Genomic DNA, 27,472 nt, shown 5'->3' on the forward strand with positions numbered 1-27,472 from the left:
GAAGTTCCATTTTTAAAAAGTGATTTTAAAATTACTGAAATAACTTTTCTCAATGTAGCCTAACATTAATTCACCCTGTTTGTTTTGAGTTAGCAGCTACAAAAGGTTACACTTTAAGAAAAAAACAAGATTGATTATCAAAACAGGAAGTATGCTTGCAACACAGCTAAAGTTACATACTGTAGGCATGCAGTATTACATGAGGGGAAAAAAAGAAGTCTTCTATAATCCATCATGCAATGGGAACAGTCAACCCCTCAGTCACCTTGAATGACAAAGTCAGTACATTTTGACAATGCAATTAGATGTCCATTGCTTTCACTGGCACACAGTCTTATCTGGGTTAAAATGACAGCTAAGGGGTGCCTGCTGATTCACTTAATTTAAAATGACTTAGTTTCCACACACATCCTTGTTAAAGTTTAGCTAAAACTACCGGTGGTTTTGTAATAACCTGTTACTATTTAACTGACTGTCCGGATGTGGCAGGTCTTATCTCTTGCTCAGCTGGTCTCTTAACACAATCATTTTCCACAGGATTGAGTTCTCTCTAAATAAACCACAATCTCATGGAAGAAGTCACAAGGGCAGATGGAGCACTATTGAAAATAAAGTTTCCAATTTATTTGTTTCTGCCTTAGAATGCATATTTGACACAGAATGTTCAAGAAATAGTAAGTAAACCCTTTACAGGTTGTCCTTATACATTCTCAAATCACATATATATGTATAATTTCTCCAATCACATAACCTCATTAAGAAACCTGTGACAGGCACCAGCACATCACCTCATTTTCAACTCTGTCAGTGTGTTACCTTAGCATTTTAAGCTGCGAGTTTCCTGTGCTTTCCCACAAAGCCCCTCTGAAGATATTAGCATATTGCTGTCTTGGTAAAGACTGCACCACCCTTTCTATCCAAAGTAGGTCCTCTACTCATAGGTCAGTAGATCTTACTTTCATTAAACCACCAGGCACTGGAGAATTCAACCCTATTAACTCAGCCACAATCTTAACTAATCACTTTAGCTCAAGCCAACACTAGAGTACTCAAGTAGGAGAACTTGTTTACCCAAGCACAGTGTGCATTAAAATAATCACTAACTCCACTCCTTGCTCTTGCTCGTCACAAACCACCAGATCTCCACTAGCAACTGCTAACTCTTCTGATCATTAATTATCCTGACCGATCCTGTTTGGCCAGAGACACTTATTCTGTAATCAAGAATTGCGTCCCTAACAGAAGCAGCAGCTGGATGGTTTTCTCTCATCTCACACACAGAATGTGGATGGTAAGGCCCAGGTAGAACTCAGGTCTTCACCTGTACCATCTCGACTCTTCTGTCTAGGTAGCTACAGGGAGAAGATATGCTGCGGCCCTGCCAAATAGTGCTTCACTCAATCAAGCCTCCAGAAAGCCCTGGTTCAGCTTGTCTTTCCTCTGGATCTTTCACTCTCCCTCCTTCCTGGTTGGAGTCTAGACACAGAAACCCTTTCCAGCTGTTCTTATAAGCCTCCTAATTAGCGCAGAGTGGCTAATTCCACTCTGAGCCTATCCTGACAGCTCCCTCACATTGAATTTTACTCCCTCTGAATACGAATTACTAAATTAGACCAGCTGTGAACTCATTGTTCAACCTTCTGCAATTAAAAGGCACAGTTACACAAAGAAGTTCAGGTGGGTAGCTACGTCAGCAAGCGTAGGTTGCAAAGGAACAAGTAAAGGTTTATTCCATGCTGAAAAGAGAAGAAAGAAAAAACAAAGTTTTGGCAGTTTCAAAACATTGTGTTTTCTTCTCTTTTCAGCATGGAATAAACCTATTACTCGTTCCTTTACAGTTACATAAAGCCACCTCTCATTAATTAACATAGCCCCCCTGGATACTGTTTGTGCATATGTATTCGTACAAACATAAAACAAAATTAGTTCTAGCAAATCAAAATACCACAATATATAGGTTGCATTGTCAGAGAGCCATAATTTGTTTTGGCTGGTTAAATGAAACTTACAAAATGTAAGTTCTTATATAAAAGGCTTGATTATTGGTGTTATCTTTACTAAGAGTACAGAGCCAAATAATATGTCTTGCTTATGTCAAAACCTCAGATTATAAGTTCAGATCTTTGTAAGAAATAAGCCTTTTTATGTCATTGCTTACTACAGCAATCCTTAATTTAAATAAAGAACAAAGCAAATTGAAACGTCATGTTAATAGTCATCATAAAATATTAAAAGGAACTAGCAGCCAAGTACAACATTAATGCCTTTTCATTGAAATGAAATTCAACAGAAGGCAATTCCATTTTAAAGATGGAATATGAATACATCAACTTGTTGTTGTTGTTGAATGTAGACAAAGTTGACAAAGTGAATCTGACTTCTTGCCAAAACCTTATAAAATACATTCACCTGGATTTTGTGTAAGACAATCTTATATTCAAACCAAAAAATATTTCCCCGATTTATGGCAATTTAAGAAATCATAACAGTCTACAGCAGTAATGCTGTTATCACAGATTTGATTTTTGTTTTTAAAACAAGTACATTGACTAAAAATTCAAAAGGCAATTGCTGAGGCACAGCAGTAAATGTATTTTTCAAAAATATTTTAGAATTTGATTTAGATGTCTCAAAACAAACCCAAGTGAATGGGCTCCTTATCTAACATTTTATAAGCTAATACAAGCCTATATTAACAAATCTATTCCAACTGCTCTTAACTCTTGCAAAAACTAGGTGTTACCTCAAGCAAATTAATGTTCTTATCCAGGATGGTATTTAAATTATAGTTAAATTACCTTGTATTACAATTTTCAAAACTACACAGAGCTTATCTACAGTATATGTCTATTAAAATTGTCCTCCCTAAAAAAATATTTCATACTGAGTTTGAAGTCAAAATATATCAGCATGTATAGACATGTAAAAGAAATTTAAAATAAAATGAATTTGGTTAGGAACAGCTAAAATGTTTCTGTTTTGTTGACTGCTCCAATAGAGTAGAACCAACTAGTGAAAAGATGCCTTAGTTCAGCAATGCACAGACTGTTAAATGTGTTTCTTCACTTTCACACCAACAGGAGGACACTGATTCCAAGACACAACACATACTCACAAGGTTCACGGCAATTGGAATGCATTCTACTTTCATTATGTAACATGTTGCAACTGAATCCAGTTCCTTCCACTTCTGTGCTTGCTCCTGTCCATGAAAAACAGCATTAAAACACCTCTTTTGGGTAAATGGGGCTATTTCATTTGCCGATTTGATCTTTGAGCCACAAAAAACATCAATAACACATTGGTTCTTAAGGAGTAGGGGTAAATGAATATATCACAGCGCGAGCAGGTTAAGGCTCTTAGTTTATGGTTACGTATATTTGTCCACAAAATGAAACAGAATTCTAAATCAAGAGTTGTAGTGAAAGGCCAAATTAAATTGAGTTTTTACTGAAAGTTCAGGAAGAATGATAGCAACCAAGGTCGTTCTCAACTCTGCAACTCTAACCCATAATTCTCAACTTGACCTCCAGGGATGAATAAAGTATTTTGAATTGAATTGAATAATTCTCCACGATGTCACTTCCTGAAAAACTACAAATACCATTGTAAGTCCACATCTTTCTGCATTAATCTTCCACCCATCTCCATAGCTATTCCTTGGTTAACTCCTCACTCAGCATACAGGCCCTAATTTCCTCTTCCTACAACCAGGTGGGTTAAACCTTCTTCTTAACTTTCTTATGCCTCCTCACTAAACATTTCTAAACAAACTTTCTAATAATAATACCGTCTGTGTTTTGTCTCATGACTACAAAGAGTAGTTCAGTAGTTTCCCAATGTGATGTACCTATAGAAACAAAATGTACTGAAGATTATTTGGCTGGCTGAAATTCCCACCTGGCTGAGGGAACGGCAGCCAGCCTGTGAGGGCGAGGCTGACAGGACCCCACCTCTCATAACAAGGAATGAGCCAGGGAGCTGCTGCAAGGGTGAAGATGAGGCAGAAGGAGAGGTGTGAGAAGGATACACAAAGGGGGCGTTCAGCAGAGGAAATATTTATGTGTAGGAGAGTCAAAGTGTGTGAGATTCGAAATTTGGCCTCCCCCCAGACTTCTGTTTAAAAACACCATAGGCACCACTTCACAAGCAGAAATGGTACAGATGGCGAGTTCTATGTCATAGGATTGAACGTTCGTTGCAGAGATGTTCAAGACGTCTTTAATTAAGCGATGTGTTGCCTTCACTGAAAAACAGGATGTTAGTTCTAGAAGCATTCTGTTTTGCATCCTAACAAAAAGGAAGTACAAGGCCCTCCAAATACATCTATAGAAACACCTTATCAACACATGTCAGCTCTGCACAGATATTGTACCTAAATGCCTCAAGGAGTACTGAAGAATACTATCTGCAAATAAATATGAACTACAATTCTGAGCCACTCTGTATGCCTTATGTTTGTACTTAATTACCTTGTGCAATTTTCCAGGTTGGCATAAGGTTGTCTGTGGAATTTATTCTGTACCTCCATCAGTAATTTAATTAACAGTGCTTACTCATATGTTTTTGCCTGCTCACCTAGAATCCATTGCCAATCCATAGAATTATGAAAATATTCTGATGTTCAAATTGACAGCTATTTTTTTGTACTCTGGAATATTTGCAAATAAAAAGAGAAAGATAGACTGGCCATTTCCCCCTTTATTTAGACTTCCCTACAGTTTCTGAGAAAGAGAAATAAAGTCCGATATGAAAATATGCAAAACAAGTCCTACAGGGTAGTATAAGAATGAAATCCATGCTAATATGATGCAAACGTGCACCTTCAAAAAATACAGATGACTAAATTTGAGTATTTACGTCTTTCATGGTACACCTGCAACCTTTTTTTGCACACCATTTTTAAATATTGTTCAAAAATTTATTTCGGTTTCTTTAAAATTATTAGATTTTGCAGTGGATGCTGCTGCAGTTAGGGCCTGAACAGCAGTAGAGTGCTTTAGCTTACCCTGCAGAGAAAAGGATAGCCCTATATCGGATAATGTTTCCAATGACAGCCATTTAATTATAAAGTACATAAACACCTGCACACAAAATAATCACTTAACAATTAAAATCTTAAGTAAATTATCACTTAACAAAAAATCTCACATAATTTCAGTTCTGACCAATTGTTCATAATCCTGGGGTCTCTTTTGAAATGCCTTTGTCAATTAAGAATTTGCATGTATTCAACTGGAAGTAGGCAAGTAGGTAAAATGCCTACTTTTGTGTGCCTACGTACACAGTTGCTCATCAGGCCAGATCTCATTCTGGTTTCTGTGCCATTGAGTGGGTTACATAGCACATGACTCCCCCTGGGTTGAACAGGGCTGGTCCCCACTTATAGTATACAACTTTGGCAAAATAGCTCAACAGTGTCTGCAGCACTGACTTGAACTCACCATCTTTACCAGTTCATAGGTCTACCCCACTGGGATATGTCACCCCAGAAACCATGCAAGTGTTTTAAAAAGATCACAAAATGTAGCTGAAAAAGCGATTGGTCTTGGTATAGCTTGCTATCCTTTCATTCTATTCTCCAATACACACAGAGCAAATAAAACCTTTGTTAAATGACTGCATATATGGGAGGCCAGTCACAAGAAGACTATGAGGATGACATCAACCTGTTACACATGTGGTCAGCCTTCATTGATTACAAAAATACAAAATTCAATAAGCTCTGTACACACAGCTTGTTCTTTGACCAAAGTGACTGGAAAAGAGAATATTGACATGGCAGAACTGACAGTTTAATTTAAACACATTTTAGAGTCTGGCAGATTCACCTTTAGAGTAGTCGCTATATTGCATGTTAATGCTTAATAGTTTAAAGTAGATATGTAAGACACAATTACAGGCATAAGGTTTATATAATGTTCAAAAGATTTTAGCAGAACTACATTAAAAAGAAGCTATCAACTCGTCTTATAAAATTAGATTCAGTGCATATCATATACAGTCAGTTAATTAACCACTTTTTAGTAGTGTATATTACTAGCTTAAAAAGTCACAGATGTACAGAATAAGAAATAATGAAAAAGATATGTGCATGACAATTATAAGGGATTTGTAAAACATAATTATATTTTGCAATTTATGATTTTTTTCAAGTCCTTACTCTTTCCATATGCTGATCTCTTGCAAATAGCAATAATGGATAAGTACCCACTTAAAAATAAACATCTTTTATTAAGTGAGTTATTCTACAAAACGGTTTCTGCAGCAGATCTGCTGAATATAAAAAAACAATGTATTTTGTGTGAAGTCTGAAGGTTTTTTGTTAACCTAATGCCAAGTGGCACTTCCTAGCAGGACAAAGTCTGAAAGATAAGGGGGTAAGATTGTCTGTTTGATAAAAATCCAGACCTGAGACACAAAGTCCAAAATGTTTCAAGGTAATCCCTGACTATGCTGATTCTGCATTTTACTAATGTTATTTGCAGACAAACAACTGCAGGAAACCCTGACTATGTTAACAAATTCACCAAACAGTGAAGTGAAATTTGGGACACGTAATATAGTTAACAGCACATTATATGTAAATGAATGTGCTCATTTCCAAGTATTACAGAGTGCCTACTCCCAAAGATTTACATGCCAATATTCAAACGTTAAAAACTTCAATAAATAGAGCAAGCTAAATAATCCTGTTTTAAAAGACATTTTACAGCATCAGAGAGTACATAGTTATACATATTTTCTTTCCTTTATTAATACACATTCATTCCTCAATGGGTCAGGAGATAGCATGGTCTGTCTCTTTAAATTGTCAATAGCTGGAATTAAATTAAGCTATTAATTAGGTCACTTATGTTGTTCAGTGACTCTGTAGAACTAGTCTAGTCTAGTTTGAGTCTAGTAAACTAGAGTTTGGCACCCATGTTATAAGGAGTTAGGGTTACATTGCAGGCCTGAAACTGAACCACCCCTAAGGCAACAGTCCTCTGACACCCACAAAGACCAAAAATAGCTTTTAATGTTCATTTTACTCAGCAGAAAGTTGAAACATGTTATTCTTTTGTACCCTTTAAAGCCCAAATAATATATGTAGCTCTGCTCTGCCCCTGCTAGGATTCTATTCGAGGACTCTGTTGCTCATGGGCTCAGAGCAGACAGCCATTTCCCAGAAAGTGTGACCGTCGCGGTTCCGCGCGGTGTCGTTCCCCCCCGCCACCTGTTCCGTCCCGCAGCACCTGAGGCGCAAACCCAGGTCTCCGGCGTAACGCAACAGGGAACCAGCCGCATGAGCTACAGGAGACCTCCCCCAGCCCAGCCAGCTGAGGTCCCTGCTACGCGCAGGGAGAGCGCTGACGTCACCGTATCCGAACGAGCTCCGCTACAAAAGCAACAAAATCCACTGCAGTGAAAGAGTGGATCCTCAGTCACGGTACAATCCCACACTGTCTTGGTTTCCACGGGAGTGACGTCACTTCTGTGACATGTTCAGTGCACCGAGCTCTGTTAAACCCACAATAAACTATTCTTATATTTCACTGTATTAACAGAAATTCCAACAGTTTTGCTTTAACCCGCTGATTGTTTTGCAACACAATCAACACAAAATATGGATCATTCAACACAAAACAAAAGCATGAGCTGGAGAATATGGGCAACTCCAGCACTAGCAGCTGAACTGTAAAATTCGCAATATGGATTGTGACAAGTGTGTGGGGGAGAAAATGTCTGTTCTACTTTTTCCCTGTTGCAATATTTCTTTATTTTTTTCAGAGCTTGGAATGACTTTTTATTTATTTGTTATTGATTATTCAATTATGTGTTTTATGCTTTACGATTCCACACACAGAAGAAAACGAGGCAGACTCCTGAGGCCTGGTCATACAAGAAACACATGTCACAAGTACCATAGCCCTCCACTGGAGGTTCTGCACCAAGTGCAGGAGAAGCACGTCTCTCAGGAACAGCTCCACAAACCTGTAAGTGCCTAGGAGGCGGTGGGGTCACTGTGTTTGCTAGAAACCAAAGAGCTCTAGCCGACTAGTCCCACCATACCCTCAATAGTCAACTCCATGCCACAACTAGAGGAATCCCAGTCACAGCTGGCTAGTGACAAATTCAAGGCTCAAACCCACAGCACAGAGATAATAGAGCTCAAACTTCAACTAAGGTAGCATTTTTAATGCTGGAGGCCCAGTTCTCCATTTTTTGGCGAGTTAGCCCTGCCCCTTACAAAATACGAATCTTGTACAAATTGTGGATATTCTGACAATGTCACTAGGTCAAACACATACACTCCACTAACAAGCCGTATTTCACCACGATGCCGAAGGCAGCCTGTTTGTAATGCACACGTAAGTATGCATCCTATTTTCCATCATATATGATTTAATGAATGGATTGTGTCGTGTTAACAGCTATTCATAGTTGTTGTCAGCTCTGACCCTGTGATCCCTTTAAGGTCCACTCTTTTGTTAAGTTGGTCTTTCAGAGGGAAATGTACTTGCTTTTGAGCTAAATATTAATATTATGATGGCACCTGAATTGTGTCACGACTATAGTTCCCCCTCCTTAAGGGTGCTCCAGCCCTTTCACTAAAGACTTCATTCTCTGCACCTGTTTCCCATTCCCTGCCCACCTTAAAAGCCAGGCGCTGACGCTCTTCCGGGCTCTGCATCTGATTTCCGTATCGTGCGAGTCCGGGACCAAGAAGCGCCTGGTCCCGTTAAGGTTTTAACCTCGGTTCCCGTTCCTGTTCCCCGTCCGCCGGTTCCGACCCGGCCTTCGTGGTTTTTAATTCTTGTTCTGATGGATCTCCTGGTTTTGGACTTACTCGTGTGTTTTGGATTTTCCCTAAGGATTACTCTTGGATTGTTCGCCTCGGCCACACCTCCCCCGTGCACCAGCGCACCTTGGACACGCCCCCCTGTCTTCAGCCCCGTTTTCCTGCATGACGTTTCCCTAGTGTTTCCCCACTCCGTCGGACTGTGTCGTCCGCATAGGGTCCGGAAAGAACTGTTCGTTACAAATTGTGGGAGAAACTGGAACAGGTTGGTCAATTTGGTTGTCTAAAGAGCTCTAGAAACACACCCGTATGTCAGTTCTCTGCTCAGTCCTTTACTTCAAAGGTAAAGAATAGGAGTACAAAGCCTGTTTGCAGGACAATATGATCCCATGTTTGACTTCAGTTTCTCCAGGAGGAGAAATGTCTGTGTGTGTGATGATTTCATGCGAGTCAGGCCCCATTTTTAGATTTTTGCCTCAGATGAGCTGTGTTCAAAACCTTGTAAATTCTGGCAACAAACATTTCCCTTCTCCCTATCCAAAAACCAATGTGACACCCTGCTGCCATTGTAAATTTCACACAGTAGCAGCTGAGGTAGTTCCAGACAGGAAATGGTACTTAATAGCTATCCATTGCTCAAGTGTCACTCTTGGAAGGTGCTATCATATCAGTTACTGTGACAGTAGTCAGGCCAAGAGACAACTTTCTCTATGCATTCCCAAGTAGCTTTTTCCCTCAAAATGCAGCAGTGTTACCTGAACCTTTTTCATTAAAACCAAAATCTAACATTTAAAATCACCATTTTTTAATTGTAATACAACTTAAATGACCTTAAATAAAGCACAAATAAACCAAAAATGAATCATATACTAATGTATTCATTTTGACTACCTCTGTGAATCTGTGACATTTAAGATCAGAAGTTTAGCAAGGCTTTAGCAAGAATAGCAATGCTGAAATTATCCTCCAGATTCCTTTCTCTCCTTCCTCTCTCCCTACAATGTGATTGCCAGCTGTGATATTAAAAGGAAGCACAACAATGACTATCAGAAATTATATATAATCTACCAGCTGCATGATATGTGGGCAAGTATACTGTATCTTATTTATAAATTCCACCTAATTCATTGACATCCTGCATTAAAGCTGTCATTGCATGCTCCTTGCTTCATGGTGAGCTAACTGGTTTAACAAACATTTCACAATTATCTGACTTTACATAACACCTGCCTTGTGATTTATGTTAGCTGATAAGATTTCTACTTTTATGCTAAACAAAGAAGTGAGTTCAAATTAAACTGATTGCATAATAAGGAAATGATAAAATGTTGTTTTTTACTTGACGTGGTAACTTAATGATTTACGTACATACACACATATATCATAAATACATTTCTGGACACAGTGAGTCATTTTGTGCAAAATTACACCCCTGTTTTTTTTCAGCCTTCTTCATATATAGTAACTAAAATGACTTTCTCAATCAATTTGTAGAATTGAACTTTCTTGTTTTCAGTGTAATGCTCAGATATCCTTTCTGCCAAGTTACCAAGCGTTGGAATATACAGCAATTCAACATTCAGAGCCAGACAGCTTGTACGAGAAAGATTTGCCACTGTTTGTTCTTCAAGGGTGCTCTTCCCACTTTTTCGGAAAATATTTTTCGAAAAGATCACATTTCAATCCGATGAAGATAACGGCCTCCCGCTGGCAAGACGAGGCCTAACTCTGTGACCGCAGAAGTGCAGATTTTTCGACCATTGATCTCATTACTGTACATCTTGTCAGCACCATCGCTGTTACGTGGCTGACAGCACTGTGCTTATCTTGCACGCAAGGCCCCGCTCCCTCAGGAGAAAAGAATTTCCTGCTTTGCTGCTTACTTTGTAACCTTCAATTACAGCCTTCTCCAGGCTCAGCGGCCCTCTTGTGCCTTCAAGGTACAGTATGTGGCCCGTCAGGTTCTGTCAAGCTGGTGAACTTGCCCAACCCTGTCCTTTATTTTACAGCAAGGCGTTGCCACACATGTCACATCAAATATTGTGTGGGTTCTACTGTACGTGATAGGGAATAGAGGACGGGCCTATGGGGCCAATGACCAAGAAAAGTTGTTGTTTTGTAGTTGGGTTTCCTAGCAGCCATCTGCTGTAAGTGTTTTAAAATATTTTAACAAGTCAGATCAAAACATCAGTTACATAACTAGAAACTCCTGAATTAATTTGTGACCTTGTTACCACTACGAAGGAAGTGAGATTTGCCCTATTTGTGCTATCTGTACTGTTTCAATCTGAGCTCACTGAGTAACAGAAGTTACTGAGAATGTCTTTGAAACTAAAAAACAAGCTCTTACCAGTGTTCTTGTCTAAAAGATGGCAAGGTGTGATAGAAAGCATTTCAACATGCCAATATCTTTTTCTTCTGTGGTCCTCAGGAGAACATATTTTTACCACTGTCAGCAGAAACAGTCATCCTTAAAACAAGTCAGTGGACTTTCACGAGAAAGTCCTGTTTTTTCATCAAAAAGCATTTATTCTAAACAAACATTTGTTATCTCAGGGTTTTTCGTTAAACTCTTGCAAAAACACAGTTATTAGTTTCCATATTGCAAAAAAGTTTTCAGATTGTAGATCAAATTACTGTTCCATTTATACGCCCAGCTCTGCAGGGTCTATTCCTTGTCCAAGGTTCACAGAGATAATACACTGATAATGCAATGCAAAGTGCATCAATATTCACCTCTTTGCTTGCGTAGTGCATGGATGAGCCATAGTTAGTGGCTGTTCTAACATAGGATGTCTGCAGCTCTTCCATTCTTGCAAAACTAGTAAACCGGCCCAGCTGTGTTCAGAAGCATGGTCATTGTTCATCATGGTTCTCCCAGACAAGATCGATCTTACATTAAACATGATCAGCAGTTCAAAACAATGCAAAAAATCACGTAAGAGAATCACTGAAGGTCAGTGATATAAAGGATTGTTGTTTTGCATATTCCATGTAAGTGGTGTTTTGTCATGGAGTATAGCAGGGGTATCCTATCCTGGGCAAGCAGAGCCGGCCTGTCTGTGGGATTTCATTCCAAAGTCTAAACAAGATCAACCACCTTAACTTGACCAATTTGTCAGATTCTCCCACCTCTTCATGTGTTGCTGCTTTAAAGAGGTTCTTGATGATAAAAGATGTTCAGTGTTGTAAACTGATGGCAGATAATGACTCCTACCATTACAGGTGAGTCTCCTATCTGTAAAGCACTGTGTAATATATAAATTCAAGGAATCATTACTTACAATTGTGACAGTTATTTCCCATTTAGATTAGCTTCTTAATGGGAAACTTGAATTTTAAAATTGAATCCATAGGTTTGCAAAATGATTATCCTAAAAAGCAAAGTTTTTTTTTGGACAATTACTTATGGTACTTCCTATGCAGTTTTCTCTAAGAGCATTTGTTCTAAGAGTGTACCTAGATGTCTTGATGAGAAACTGGTGATGTTTGGATTTTTTTGGCTAGGTTTTAAAAGCATCCTCAAACTGAACCAGTTAATTAGGGGGATTGTATTTTGGCCAGATTATATTTCTGCTTTTTAAGCATGTGTTTATAGTGGAAAAGCCTGTAATTTTCTTAAAGCAGGAAAATGCATGTTTCATTAGATAATTGTAGGGTTAATTAGCGTGTGCCAGGTAAAATGTGGGTTTTAGGCTAAATTCCTTCCTTTTGACTGAGTGTTATTTATGGTTCAGCGGGCTTCATGATGCTGGAGTTTAACACCTGCTTTACCTGTGCAAATCTATGAGTTCAAGTACTTTCTGCAATTCAACTTATACTCTTCTGCCAAACCGTGCACTACCAGGAAGTCTTAAAGTAAAAAAACAAGATTCTTAAAATATTCATAAATAGAATGGAAGTGGTTTTGCACGGTTCAGTAGAGTGAAAAAAGACAGAGTTCAAAATAATGGTCATGTTTTCTGATTTGAATACCCACCATCCTGAATGAACTATTCTAATGCTAAGCTGTAGTTCCTTGTGGCCGTGGCAGGAGAACATGCTGTCTTATAAAAATAAAAGCTCAGTGAGTGGCAAGAAATCAGAATTGCTCACATACTGTATATACAAATAAAGTAAAGGGATCAAATCATTCAGAAGATTAATTAAGGCATTCATATTGACAAAATCAGAATAGTTTATATCCATATCCAAATATACAATATCAAATCTATATAGACTAGATTGTTTAAAACTGAAGTGGGATTTAACCAGGACATTGGGGTTGTTGTTTTTATTTATATAGATAGTGCTATTTGGGACCTCAGATTTCGCTCCCATAGGCTGGCCCCTCCAACAGCACGCTCTCTTCTGTCACTATACTGAGCAGTGGTTAGACAATCCTGGTCCAGAGAGAAGAGTGCAACTTATTAGTCCACCAAAACTTCTTACAGCAACAACGTAGTTTCCCTGGAGGCCTCCTATCCAGTACTGACCAAACCCAGATCTGTTGATCTGATGAGATCCGGCTACATTTTGTTAATACTGCTGTCAAAATGAAGCTACAACCTTGAAGACCAATCCAATCTCGGGGGGTTAGGATAATAATTTAAAACCAGTGTGGACTCACACTGTCACGTTTGTATTTTGTATGGGACGACACAAGCTGAATGATGTATTTTGCCTTCCTCAGGGTAGCCCCTATATAGAGCTGGAAGCTGTGAGATATTGGAACTTCCAGTTTTAACAGCAAGGTCCGGGTGGCGGTGCAGGAATGTCTCAAGGATCAGGAAACATGATTTTATTGCAAAGACATCCTTTTGACAAGACAATAGAACTGTGTACATGTACGCTTCTTACACAGTGGCCCGTGGAAGGGTCGAAAGGTGATAAAAAGGTAATACCTATCTTATTTTAAGTTATAGCTGGCCTAACTCTACAATTTGGCTTCAGCTCAATTGTAACCTTTCTTATGTTCTCAGTGGTGGAATTATTCAGAAATGTATCTTATATTATGCATTTTACATATTGATTTACTTTTGCACTGCCTCAAAACTGACACCAGAGTAAGTTGCTAATTTTACAGACAGTGGGCGTCTTTGGAGAATAAAATAAAAAACATATTGTAAAAAGATATGCCACAACGGTTTCTGTTTCTTCAGCAATGCGATTGTAACATATTTTCGGTTATAAAAGGAATAGGGAAACTCTAGTTTTGAAATAGCTGGTAGTAGGAAAATCCGGTTCTCAGTAATTTATTCCTTTAATGGGCACGCAGATTAGGCAATAACTAAACCCTTGACTAATTTTATGTCAAGCAGACATGATAAGCAGGAACCAAAAGGCATAATTTAGTATCTGTCACTGCCACTTCCTCTCTCCATCAGACCTGTGCAGTAATTACCACACACTTTGTGCTGTAATAAACCACAAGCATCCTTTTATGTAACCCATCCATTACTCACCTATACAGTATGTATACAGCTGTTCCCTAAAGTCTGGAGTCAATAAGTGCATAGGTCAGACAGTTTCACTGTTACTAGATTCACAATTACTGATAGATGTCTGGTAACTAAAGTCAATGGATTTCATGGTTTAAAACTGCTGTCTGCTAAGAAAATGTTAGCATGATATAAGAAACCCACACTTAGGGCTTTCTTTATTTCTGGAGAGCTTAATTATGGCCAGTGATTGCAATACACCAGAATGTGTAGGCTTTGTTTTAGAATCTGAAGGACATGTATACTTTATTATCTTTATTCAACATTTTCAGCATATTTTTTACAACTTACTGACTTTTAAACATAAACATTACTGAGAAAAGAGCAGATGCAGTTATCATTGAGCAAATGAATTCATAAATACCGTGTATACAATAACGTATATATTTTATATATAATCCTTTTATAATTTTAGCAGACTTGTTGCTGACTGGCTGGTTCAGGAAATATCGTGATATCCCATCAAGCACCACAAAAAAACAAATGTTCAAGAAACTTTCATTTTAAAATCCTTGGAATCATAAACAACACAAGCTTGAATTTCTCTTTTCCCTGAAGGAGTGATGTCAGGGTTTAACAGAGTCTAAATATGGAAGTGTGTTTATGTTACTTGGATGTTTGATTTGGTCATTTTTATTTGACTGAACACCACATATGTAATTTTGTTGCTCTTGGCTCTATACTTGATATAGGATGTTTTGTCATTTAATACATACAAAATATTCAAAAATATAACACTAATTACATACAAGGCATAGTGGTAATTGAAACATTATATAATAGCACTATCATGTGGAGAGTATTCAGATTGAAAAGGACAGTTTGTATTATACAGTTTATACTATTAGTGTATATACAGTATCTGCCCTCCACAAGGCCAAAGGGAATTAAATTAAAAAAGCTTAGACATAAGTGGTGGTAATTTCGTACAAACTGTAAATTCTATCTTCCCAAGTTTTAAAAGAACAATAGTTACTAAAAGAGCATAAGCCCAGTCATAAGCTAAAATAATTACAAATTGAATTTTTGAACAATTTCAAATTGAACAGAATGGCTTTTAACATATGTCCATTTTCAGTGAATACTTAAAAAAAATCCCTATTCAGTTCCTAAAATCATTTGCTCACCTCTGTTCAGTCTTCACTATTCAGCACCTACCCAGTAACTGAAGACTATAGGAACCATATCAACGTGTATTATTTATACGCTGTATACATACTGTAATGAAAGCAATGAATAATACTGACTGCACCATTTCAAGAAGATGAAAATACTTTTGGAAATTACAGTGGTGTGTTACTCTGGTTTAGTAAAAAATGAGACAGCAGATCCATTTGCAGTACTTGTTTTGTGTAGGTGCAGTTTTTTTTAGTAGGGGAGAATGTATTTCTAATTGGCTTTTTCATGCAAGCCTTTACAAGTTCAGAAACGTAATGTTCTCCAATGTGTTTGCACATGCAGAGGACAGCCACGGTCTCAAATTTCTGACAGTGTTAAACTGAAAACCTGCTTTTTTTACATTCCCAGTGACTGAGTTTGTGAGCATTTCTCAAAGGAGAGCAAAATCGAGGTTTTCATAATGATCATGTCCATTTGAAAGTGGAGTAAAGTGCAAGGGGTGGAGGATGTTAATGCTGCAATTTTTAGAAGCCTGTTAAAAGGATTTTTACATTTTCAAATGAAGCATTTAAAAAAAAACAGGTTTTTCAGCATTATGTTTGCAGTAACGTTAATCAGGTCACAATATTTTTCAAAACACTGTCTTACTCCTACACAGCCAAATGCAAAATAATTTGTCTGCTCAGTACTGCCAGTGTATTGTTCGTGTCTTTCTAACCTACCAGGCTAGAATGACACCTTGTATATCTTTCCGTTCTGTTGACTGTAAGCAAATGCTGCATTACAAATTATTTCAGTCGTTTAAACCACACTGTTCAAGGCTGTAAAACAAGGGGGCTACCAGAGTTCTGCTCTTGGTCGGGCTACTAAAAATAGCTTCCAAACTGGCCAATTAACACATTCGCACCCGCAACAGCTAACACTAACCCAGCTCATGCCAACAAAGTTCCAGTTCCAAAGGCAGTATTGATCTCATTTTCCTGCCTTTCACTTCAGTGGAAAAGAAAGACACCGGGGGAGTTATTTATAGAAAACCTGCCTGTGGTACTGTGTCTTCCTTCTGTCTCCTCCCCTCTTTCTCTCTCTCACAGGCACACAAGCTCAATATCATTACCACTCACACATCTACCATACAGTATTAATAAGCTCCCATTTTTTTCCCCCACCATATTCTTCTGAATCTCTATGGCTATATTTCCTCACACAGTGAATTGTTCAAAGACTGAGCAATAATCCTTTAAGAGGAACAGAAAAGGCACAACTGACATGTCTTCACATCCCATTGCTGATTTGTCAAAGCTGTTACGTTGCCTCAGATTCACATTCACCATATTCAGGTACTTTAATAAATTACAGATTATCAACTTGTAGGCCAGTGATCGTCATTTTCATGTTCTAGGTATAACACAGTAAATTGCACCACCACTTTTCATTTTCCAGAATGCTTTTTATTAAGCCCTGCCCTGAGGCAGCATTTAGGAACACTAAAAATCTTCCTAGAAACCTGTAAACTCCTATTTCTTAATACATCTTTTTTCTTAATAAACCTAGAGCTCAAAAGAGACTCATTCCAAAAAATTACAGAGAAAATTAAGAAAATTACAGAGATAAATAAATGTGTATTTCATATGGTTGCCGTTCCTGAGTTTTTTGGGTTTTTTTCTATTTTCACCTTTTTGTTTCTATTTCCCAACACTTTTTGGATTTTGCGCTGTATTTTGACTGAACTCTACTCACATTCTGATAGTTAATTATGGACAACTCTCCAAGCTAAACACATCACTTATTTTTATTACAGTGTTCCAGACTGATCCTGTGATTCTATCCTTGGATTCCTTTCTGCCTCAAAGTTCAAAATCATTGGATTTACTGCATCTTAGGTATTTTGTTATGGTCCTTTGCAGTTGGGTTTCATGTTCAAGGAAGGTCACGCAGGAATACTGTACATTAACCGTTCAATCCCTCATCTAAGTCACTGCAGGCTGAACCTTACTTTTTTCTCAATGGTTTAATACATTAGAGTTTACCCTGATCTTAGAAAAGAAATTAAGAAAAACATGAAAAAAAATTTCATATGCAGGTGAAATTTACAGTACAGAAAGGAAATGTTTTAGAACAGAAAGATTACTGAACAATGACTGTACTATAAATGGTTATATGCTTGACAGTTAATTAGAAATGATACATAATCTTTTTGCTGGAACTCACCTAAGAAATTTATGAAGCCCATAAATCTGAGCCACTATTTTTATTTGTTACTTTTTTAAATTTTGTTACTTTTTTGTTCGTATTAAATGACAAACTAAGGAGTAATGGAGTTTCACACAACTTTGGAATTCTAACACAGATATTAATGAAGCAAATATGAGTCTACAGCATATTTTGGTCCTCAATGGTATTTTTTAAATAATAAGATGTACAGTAAAAACATTTGTGCAAATTAAGTATTTTCTTAAATCCTTTTGCACTCACCCAGAATACCCAATTAAAGTTCAAAGTAAATCCAAAGGAGATCACTCTTTTACTATAACCATGACTTATGCTGAATGTACAAAATTGTATTAAATCTACTTACAGTTTATTGGAATATACTGTATAACTTAAACGGAGCTGATAAAAAAAATACATGTAATCATGTAAAAGGGGAATTAATTAACATATATATCATTCACATTGGCAATAAATAGATAATTATGCTTTTTATGCCTTTTGGGAATCAGGTCTGAAGAAAAGTTAATGAAATTCAAAGGAAAACGTTCTGTTCAGCTGGGTGGTCCAGAGTCTTTTGCAAAGTGCTCAGAATTAATTTTCTCTTGCCAAGGACTCATATATCCTTATGGAAGTTATACACCTTTCACAACTCCTGTCGATTTTATTTACAAAACCTTTAAAATGTAAACTGTTAGAAAACAAATGTTGAGGCAGTCTATTTTTTTTCTTTCCCAAAAGGCCTAATTTTACAAAAGGAAAGCAAACAAAACTGTAAACTTTTTCAGCCTGTAAGTGATTTCAAAAGAACAGAGCTCGATCCAGATGGCAGCCAGTCAACTTTACAGACGGAGTTAAAGGCCAAAAAAACTCCTCTTTCCACTTAAGGATGTTGGGCATCCAGACAAGAATTCTGGAACCTCATTCCTGAAACCTTACTCATAAACAATAGTCCCAGTATGGTTAGTAAAGTAACGATGGAACAACTTGGAACAGAACCTGCAGTGTACCTTACATGAATATGTATTTATTAGATTTAAAAAGTATTAAAAAGCTTCTTTGTATAAAGGATTATGCTCCATGTGTGCCTAAAGACACAACAGAAATGAACTACAGGGACTGTTTGAGTATATGTACACTTGAGCACAAGTGTGATAGAAGAAAATCAACTGAATCTATGCCAATATGGCAGACTCCGTATTAGCTGTAACTTGGCATGAGGTCTTCAGTCACATTGTATTATCCTAACTAATTTTCAGGAAAGGTGCTCCAGCGTTCAATTCCAGACTTGAGCGTCTGCCGCGTGGAGTTTGCACAGTCCACCTGTGTTCATGCAGGTTTTTAAACAGGTGCACTAATTGCTTCCTACCTCTCAGTGACATACTGACCTTGTTAAAGTTGATACTCTGTCCACTTTTCTGTAACCAAGTGATGGACTGGTGTCCAGTTCAAGGGAAAAACAGTTCTGTGTTCTGAATCCCACCTTACATCTTGTGCTTCCAGGGTACACTCAGGGTTTGCTATGGTACTCACCAGGGTAAGTGGCTTTCTGATAATATATGGATGGATGTGGTCTTCTGAGAATAGCTCTATGAATGGGATTTGTACATTGTTTCCCATTTTATAGCTACATTACCAGAGGCTGATCATTAAAGTTTTTTTTGTGTTTTCTTTTTACCTGCAGGCCTACTTAGGAACAGCAAATTCAATCTAACGAAAATGTTCTTGGGTCACATAATCATTTCTCACTTTTTGTTGTGACTTTCCAGGTTACCTCAACCCATAAGCCAGACTACACATTTAGATGCATAACTGTTGTGACATTTTGCCATGTCTTATCTAGGACTATGCAGACACCAACAAAAAAAAGCAGTCAAAGCTATGTCTCTAAAGTTTTCTAAGCAGAGGTCAAACATACAGTATCTGATAAAAGCAGCATCAGCATTATTCCCAACAATAACAGCAGTGGTAATGCAATAAAAGACACAGTCACATGGCTCATTTAAACACAGGACTGAAAAAAGTCAGGGTCATTCATTAGTTAACCTGTATAGGGAGTTGATTTTAAGATGTAAATTCAGACTTTTTGTATTGTAATGCCAATTTACTAAATCCCCAGCCATTTGTGTATCTTGAGTTATGCAAATGTACAACACAATACATAATGTGCTCATGATGTGGTGAATTTGACCTATAGTGATCCATGGATCGGAAGATAGTCATTATTTTATCTTAGTAACTGGAATGAATCAAACAGTGAAAAATAAAATGAATCTTAACTCATTTACAAAACAGTATCTTTTCACATGTCTTAACATGGTAGTGCAATTTGTACATTTATTTTTTGGGGTAAAAAGAAGACAACACAGGACTATGTAAACAATATGATGAAAATAATCTGTTGGCTTGAAAAATAAAAAAAACACATACAACAGAACTTTTTTCAGCTTTGCTTAGCTTTGCTTTGTTTATTTTCAAAATAAACTTAGCTTGAATGTATCCTAAAAAGGTGCAACCATTGTGCTGCAGGCAGAGCCATATAAATGTGTGTGAATGAGTCTCAGCAGAGATAAATTATCTCTGTCTAACCCAGTCTAGTCAACACATCTCATAAGTGCTGTATTAGTGCTTTTTTGTCAAATCAACTTGGCTCAAGGCAGTTAAGTCATTTTTGTAACTGAAATGATCCTTCAGACTACTTATAGTACTTGTATGCATCTTCCTATTGGAAAAACATTCATGTTATCTAGCTTTCTGCATTATATAATTTCACTCTCACTCAACTGTATATAGCCAACAACATTTTGTGAATGTTTTTTGCCACTGATTGTTGAAAAGATTTTTCCAAGAAGTGTAGAAGTAAATTTAAACTGCACACTCTCTTTGGTGGACACATTATGCCACATTGTCTGCATGTTGTCTTGAGACTTCACAATTTCACAGAGCTGTTAAACAGACGTTCAGGAGATCAAACTATAGTCTCACATCTCCACTCTCTTACATATAAATACTCGCCTGCTGAGCACTCCTTTTCAAGAATACCTTCCTCCACCCCATCTTCACCTTTTAATCTGCGTCCCTGGTTCATTCCTCACTAGTAAGGGGTGTTTTAGCAATCCTGACCTTACAGACAGTGCCGTAATTTCCTCAGCCAAGTGAGTTAATGCCAAACTCTAAAATATAAAGCACTCTATTTCTTTAGATTTGGTGTAGTGTCTCATCATAATCAGTATTTGACCAAATTACTAAATTCATTTTCACAGAAATAATGGCATAGCCCACAAAAAAAAAATTCAATACCAGATGAAGTAATAGCTGCATCACTTTAGTTGGCTGGCCCTGACTGGCCAAAAATCTAGTCTCTGCCCTCGGCTTCTTTTGTTCTTTTGAAATGAAATAAGAGAAAGGTGTAGATAAATTAAATTACTCCATTAAGGGCATTACAGTTAAAAAGCCAAGAGATTCTCCGGAGGAAAGAAAAACCCATAATGTCAGAAGTAAACATCGCAGAGAATACACAAAGGAAATTGTTCCTTTTAATTCTGAAAAAGAGATCTAAAAAATTATAAATTTAAAAAAGTACTGATAAAATAGGTTGTATTGGTTTTGTGAGTTTTTCATTTGAAATTAAACAGTGCCTAAAACTGCAAGCGTTTTGTTTTGTTTTCTGGTTTGGTTTTATGGGAAAAACTGAAGCCAAATTTAGAACTAAACATTTTTCAGATGATTTAAAAGTAGGTTCGTCAGACACTTTTTCTCCCAGGACCCAGGGAGGGGAAACAGGAGAAATAAATAATTTCAGTTTTCATAAAGTCCCTGGGAAAAGATACTTTTCTTTTAACATTTTGTACATGTTTCCTTCTGTAATTCAGTTTCAAATTGTTTTAGATTTTATTGGAAAAAAAATGTATTATCAGCATGGAGTAATTTAATTGCTTATAGAATATTAAAAAAATGATACTTTAGCCATTTCAAATTCGCGAATGATTAAGCAACTATGCTGTCATGCTCCATATACTTGGCATTATTTTAAAGAGGATAGCACTGTAAAATCAGAATTCACCAGTTGCTTACAGTGTCAATGGAATTTACTTTAAAAAACATACACATCAAACACACAAAATATACTGGATATCAGAAGAAACATACAGTACTATATCACTCTATTTATGCAAGTATATTTATTAACTTTTGATATGTCAATATTTTTAGTTTCATAGTGGTTAATTAATTGGTCATGCACGGCTCATCATGATTTTGTCATGAGCATTAAATCACTTTGTTACAGAGCATGGGAGTTGATTGGCTGTGGGTGTGTGACAGAGTGCTTGTTATTTTTTTCTTTCTGAATGTGAAATACTCCAATACTTCCCCCTACCCTCCTGGTATGTTTGAGAGAGTGTATGTGATACGAATGAAGTGTGACTGATACTTGCCCTTTTTGTTGTTTCCCTAAAAGCACTGCAGTTTTCCCCATTTGGAGTATTGTATTGTGTTGATCAAGATGGCCACCAGTCACCTTTCCTGTTTGTAGTATTACACAAATGATCTTAAAGGGAAAGGTTGCTGGTGAGCCATCTATAAATAACCGATGTAAGGTTAGGTGTTTTGGTTAAGTGAAAATATCACAGTTGCATGACTCTGTTAAAATTTATAAGGTTTTTTTGGATGGTTGAATACTTTATTTTGAGCAAACTGCTCATTCTGTTAAGAAAATGTGAACGAGTCCCTTTAAGAGGATGGTCCTTAGAAGAGGAGGGGCTATAAAAGGGACTGGGAGAGCTCAGGATGGGGAGGGTGCCTTGGAGGAAAGGTGTGGAGAGTACTCCTGTGAAGGGTTTTTTTTATCCCTATTTTTTTTTTTTTGGCAATAAATCCAGTTTGTTTGCATTTGAAGCCTGTGGGGGTATCTTTTCTTTTGAGCCAAGCCTGGTCACTTGGCTGGTGACAGGGTGATGAGGTGTTTTAACCTGTGGAATTGTCAAGCCTGGTAAAAATCTTGAAAATAAGACCTACGTAGGAACCCGATATGCCCTGAGTATCAAGAAAAGTATTCCTTTGAAGAATAAGTGCAGTATGTTGTAGGGTGAATTAAGTCAGTTCAGTGTTGCTCACCATCTGGGGTGTTCATAGCCAGCAATTTCTATCCTGTTACAGTCCAACACAGTCCATCAATGATAGGACAGATCACAAGCAACTACACTGTGTAAGACTGAAGCATCACCATGCTGGATCTTTACAATTATTTCCCCTCTGCTACTTGCACTGCATCAGAAATGCCAGATGGCAACAGCTCTCCTATCAGCAGTTCAACTGTGAGAACACAGCTATGCAATCATCGTCTGCAGTCCAGGAAACCACACAGTTGCCCAGTGTTCACCAAAGTTAAGCGACGCAACAAAATGAGGTGAAGTGCACAACACCTTGAGTGGATTCTTAACCAAAGAATCAAGGTCTTTTGTAGATAATAATAATAATAATAATAATAATAATAATAATAATTAATTGCTTACACTTATATAGCGCTTTTCTGGACACTCCACTCAAAGCGCTTTACAGGTAATGGGGACTCCCCTCCACCACCACTAATGTGTAGCATCCACCTGGATGATGCAACGGCAGCCATAGTGCGCCAGAACGCTCACCACACATCAGCTATCAGTGGGGAGGAGAGCAGAGTAATGTAGCCAATTCATAGAGGGGGATTATTAGGAGGCCATGATTGGTAAGGGCCAATTGGAAATTTGGCCAGGACACCGGGGTTACACCCCTACTCTTTTCGAGAAGCGCCCTGGGATTTTTAATGACCACAGAGAGTCAGGACCTTGGTTTTACGTCTCATCCGAAGGACGGCGCCTGTTTTACAGTATAGTGTCCCCGTCACTATACTGGGGCATTAGGACCCACATGGACCACAGGGTGAGCGCCCCCTGCTGGCCCCACTAACACCTCGTCCAGCAGCAACCTTAGTTTTTCCCAGGAGGTCTCCCATCCAGGTACTGACCAGGCTCACACCTGCTTAGCTTCAGTGGGTTGCCAGTTGTGAGTTGCAGGGTGATATGGCTGCTGGACCCATCACCCTAATGTACAGTATGTCAGTGAATGTGTAGCAGAAATGCAGCATGATATCACTGTGTACATGAGACAAATTGATAGAGAGATCCAAATGTGGTGGTATGAGCTGGAGTGTTGTCACACCCCACTCAGACCTCCAGTTGTAATAAACCTGACTGCACAGCACTACATCGATCAGGTCCAGGGACCTCACCTGCTGCCTTTTCAGCAGGCTCATCCTCATACGACAACATTCCTGAAGCACATCCTCATGTTGCTCATGTATCAGATGCATTCTTGTGTAACTGTATTGTGCTGTAGATAGTCTGTGGCTTTAAATTTATCGAAGATTTGTGGGGATGAGCTGGGAAAACATGTGGGTTAGCATCCATTGAACAGCTACATGCTTTTCTAGGCTCAAGGAAAGGAATGGGACAGAATTCCACAAGGCAACCTGGTGCAAAATAGATGCTGCAGATACATATTGCATTGTATTGAAATGCAGTCTGATGAACTCTACAACCTTTTTAGCACTATGCTCCAAAAGGGAAGCAGACTATAAGAGGATGATATAGTGGGAATATAATCAGGATTAGAATAGTATTCTGAAGTACTGTAGTATTCTAAGGCTTATTTTGTCCTCAAGTCACCCTTTGTTTAATGTGTTTTTTGTACATTTGTAAATATATTTTTCGGCAATTATATTAAATGGATCTTATCTTGTTTTTTTTGTGCCCCTGTTTGTATATTTCAAGCAAAACGCCACCTTGAAACATATCAAAACATATCAAATGAACATGTCATGTCTGTGGTGCATGTTTTTGCAAACCATGGATGGTAATATTGATCAACAACGTAGTTGAAAAGATACATTTTGATTGTTCTTTCATGCGCAATTTTTTTCTTTTTTCCTTTACATTATATTATAATTAAGAGTGGTGTATGAAGTACTTCAACCTTTAGTTTCTGGCTTATTGTCCCTTCTTTTATGAGCAGTCTGGGTGGCTATATGACAGTACAACTAACTAAACTTTCATTCTCATTTCTGGATATGGACACAGCTTTTAAGGTAACCTAACATCCTTAGCCTTTCATTCACAGTGACTGGGACTGTGTAGGGAGTTCACTTGACAGATTACCTGAACTAAATACTTTACTTCAGCTAACACAAGATACCAGAAACAAGCAGCCAAGCTCTCTTGATAATCAATACTTTTTTTCATATTCTTTGGTGTCTACCTCAGAGATACTTTTTTCTCTCCCAGCCCGCTCATTCAGAGTTTCTCAATGTTGACTTCTCAAGCAGAAAAGGAAGTGGAACAGTAGTGGTTTGAGATATCGGATATAGTATTGTCACATGGCCTCTGCCTCTGAAACTAGCCACAGAGAAACAGGAAACCATGCATGAGAGAACAATCTAAGTACTGATATCACACCACACCTATTAGTTGCAAACTGAAACCAGAGGAAGGCTTACTGTGATAAATATAGCTCACAAACTGCTGCTGGTAATACATTTTAGTCAAAGTGGAACTTTCTCAGATGCCAGCATTTAGCATCTGAATAAAAAGCTAGCCGGTCAAACTACAAAAACTGTAGCAGTTTATTTTACAAAACTCATGTCATGGCACATACCTTCTGAGCTTGAAAATGTTTCCATTTTAAGTCTTTTAACTGCCCTGGAAGCTGCGTAGTTATGAATTCTGCCATTTGAGTGACATGTTAAGTAATTGAACTAAAACTTTGTAATTATAAAATCATCTCAAACAATTTCAAACGTGAAAAACCATCACCTATCGTATATCAACATGTCAGTTATCAGGTGTGAGGCCTTTTTTAATTTGTTTTCAGCTCTTATAAAGCTGAATGGCATTTGTAATTATTTTGAACCTCATGCTGCGTAGTGAGTTTCAGGACTGCCCTCATTCAGGTGTGCCCACTGAAATATATATTATTGGACTTAAGCAGAAGGAAAAATACTTGAAAGAAAACATCTATTCACTGTGGATGTCGTCTGACAAAGTGTCATTCCCTGTCTGTCCGTCTTCAATTCATCACTTATTGATAGCAGTCTAGATAGAAACATGTCATTATTATTTTTAGAAATGAGCAAGTGCTTCATTTGCAAATGTGGGAGAGACAGCAAGTCCTGTGTGATGAATGTTTTGTAGACAATGTATTTGAACTAGGATATTTTTTTGGAAACCAAAACCAGAATGCAGAAAAAGTGTAAACCAACAAACACATCAGCCACAGATACCAGTTAGCAATTGTGATTAAGGGTCCACATGAAACAAACACTGGTAGACACAGAGGCTCTCCAGGGACTGTATTGAGAACAAGTAAAGGTTTATTCCATGCTGAAAAGAGAAGAAAGGAAACAATATTTCAGCTCTGGTGAACTACTTGAACTACTGTATTGAGAACTACGATCAGCAAAACTTTACTCTGGCTCCTGATTCGTCTCTCCAGTTCCAGCAGAAACACCAAGAGATTTTGGACTTCACCTCTCTCTTCATACATCTTTCAGTACAAGAGACTTTCAAGTATTGTGTTGTTTTTGTAACTGTGAATTATTCCATAAGTTTACTAAATGTATAAAATATGGGGGTTTCGGAGACCAATATGTTGTGTTTGATTGTGTTTGGGGAGCGTTTCATACCCTAGGTCCTTAAGTAAAACTGTGGCAGAAGTCACAGGGACACGCACAACTTAAAACAATCACACTGAGCTGGATGTTTTGCTAAATGTGAACTCTGAGCAGACCGCCACTGAAACATACTTGAGACTGACTGCACTGATGAGCACCGCAGTTCAAAGCACAGGCTGTGGTTACTAGGATACCACCCAACATTAGCAGAAACTTCACTCAAATCAACAGTAACCATGAATTACTTCCATCAGGGACCTGATAGTTATTGCTGGGGATCAGTCAAAGAAACTACATTTTATATCAGAATCAATGCACGATATTGGCTATTTGGAAAGTAGTTATGGAAAACAAATGCTATAGATACACTTCTGTGAACAATGTAATTAATAATATGCTTAGGATCAATTCTAATATTAACATAAAGTATTGACAAAAAAGTAATATGTGGAATGTAATTTAAATACAGTAAGAGATTCCTTTTACTAGTCAATGTTAAAAAGAGCAGGAGGGTAACTACTGTAATGTGAGAGTCTTTTCTGCTTATTTGTTTGTGAATTTCATGGCTGAAAAAGAAAGCAGGTTTCTTAGCACAGTCTCGTCCTGGTGTGCTCTATTTTACGGGTGAGTCCGAGCAGGGAGAAATGAAAAATTATGTTAAGAAAAGAAGTTTGGAAAAGAAAGACACAAGTGTTCTTACTGGACACAGCAATAACTTTAACATAGAGATTAGCAGCAAATTCTGTCCTCTCTAATCATTCAATAAAAAATCTGCTCAGAACCAGTGATTTTTAACAAGCTCTCTGAAATCGATTTTGACAAACAGATGGCCATATTTGCACAATGGGGGCATTACTTCAGCAAATTCTAATCGGATGAATAAACAATTCTGATTTTCTCATTAACATCGTATTGCTTCACCGCTGCAGTGTGTTTAAATTTGTCACAACACACCTATTCTTTTATGTTTCAATTTATATTTCAATTTATGTGTCCTGAATTGTGAATCCTTGGAGACAGTACTGTTTTCTACTATTCCCCTAATACAGATTAAAAAAAAAACTTTGAATCTGTCCTCCCTGAGTCTGTGATTAGTTTTTCATTTGCCATGCAGTCTGCAGGGCTGTAGCTGGGGGATTGCTAGTTAAGACTGCAACCCTAGAAAAATGACACTTG

At 37.7% G+C, this 27,472-nt stretch overlaps 1 long non-coding RNA gene across 2 annotated transcripts in view; it reads right to left on the minus strand.

Annotated features, from left to right (window-relative positions):
* Window positions 1-22,123, minus strand: part of LOC148662070 (uncharacterized) — a 49,293-nt gene extending 27,170 nt beyond the window's left edge. The window contains exon 1 of one of the 2 annotated variants that reach the window (XR_015939832.1): window positions 22,029-22,123. This is a non-coding gene — a long non-coding RNA (uncharacterized LOC148662070). Of the gene's footprint in view, window positions 1-20,892; window positions 20,975-22,028 lie in introns of those variants that run through there. The other variant, XR_015939833.1, reaches the window with a different exon arrangement.
* Between the last annotated feature and the right edge of the window lie 5,349 nt (window positions 22,124-27,472).

Source organism: Lepisosteus platostomus, chromosome 6, assembly GCF_059453375.1.
Source record: "Lepisosteus platostomus isolate fLepPlt1 chromosome 6, fLepPlt1.hap1, whole genome shotgun sequence".
NCBI lineage: Eukaryota > Metazoa > Chordata > Actinopteri > Semionotiformes > Lepisosteidae > Lepisosteus > Lepisosteus platostomus.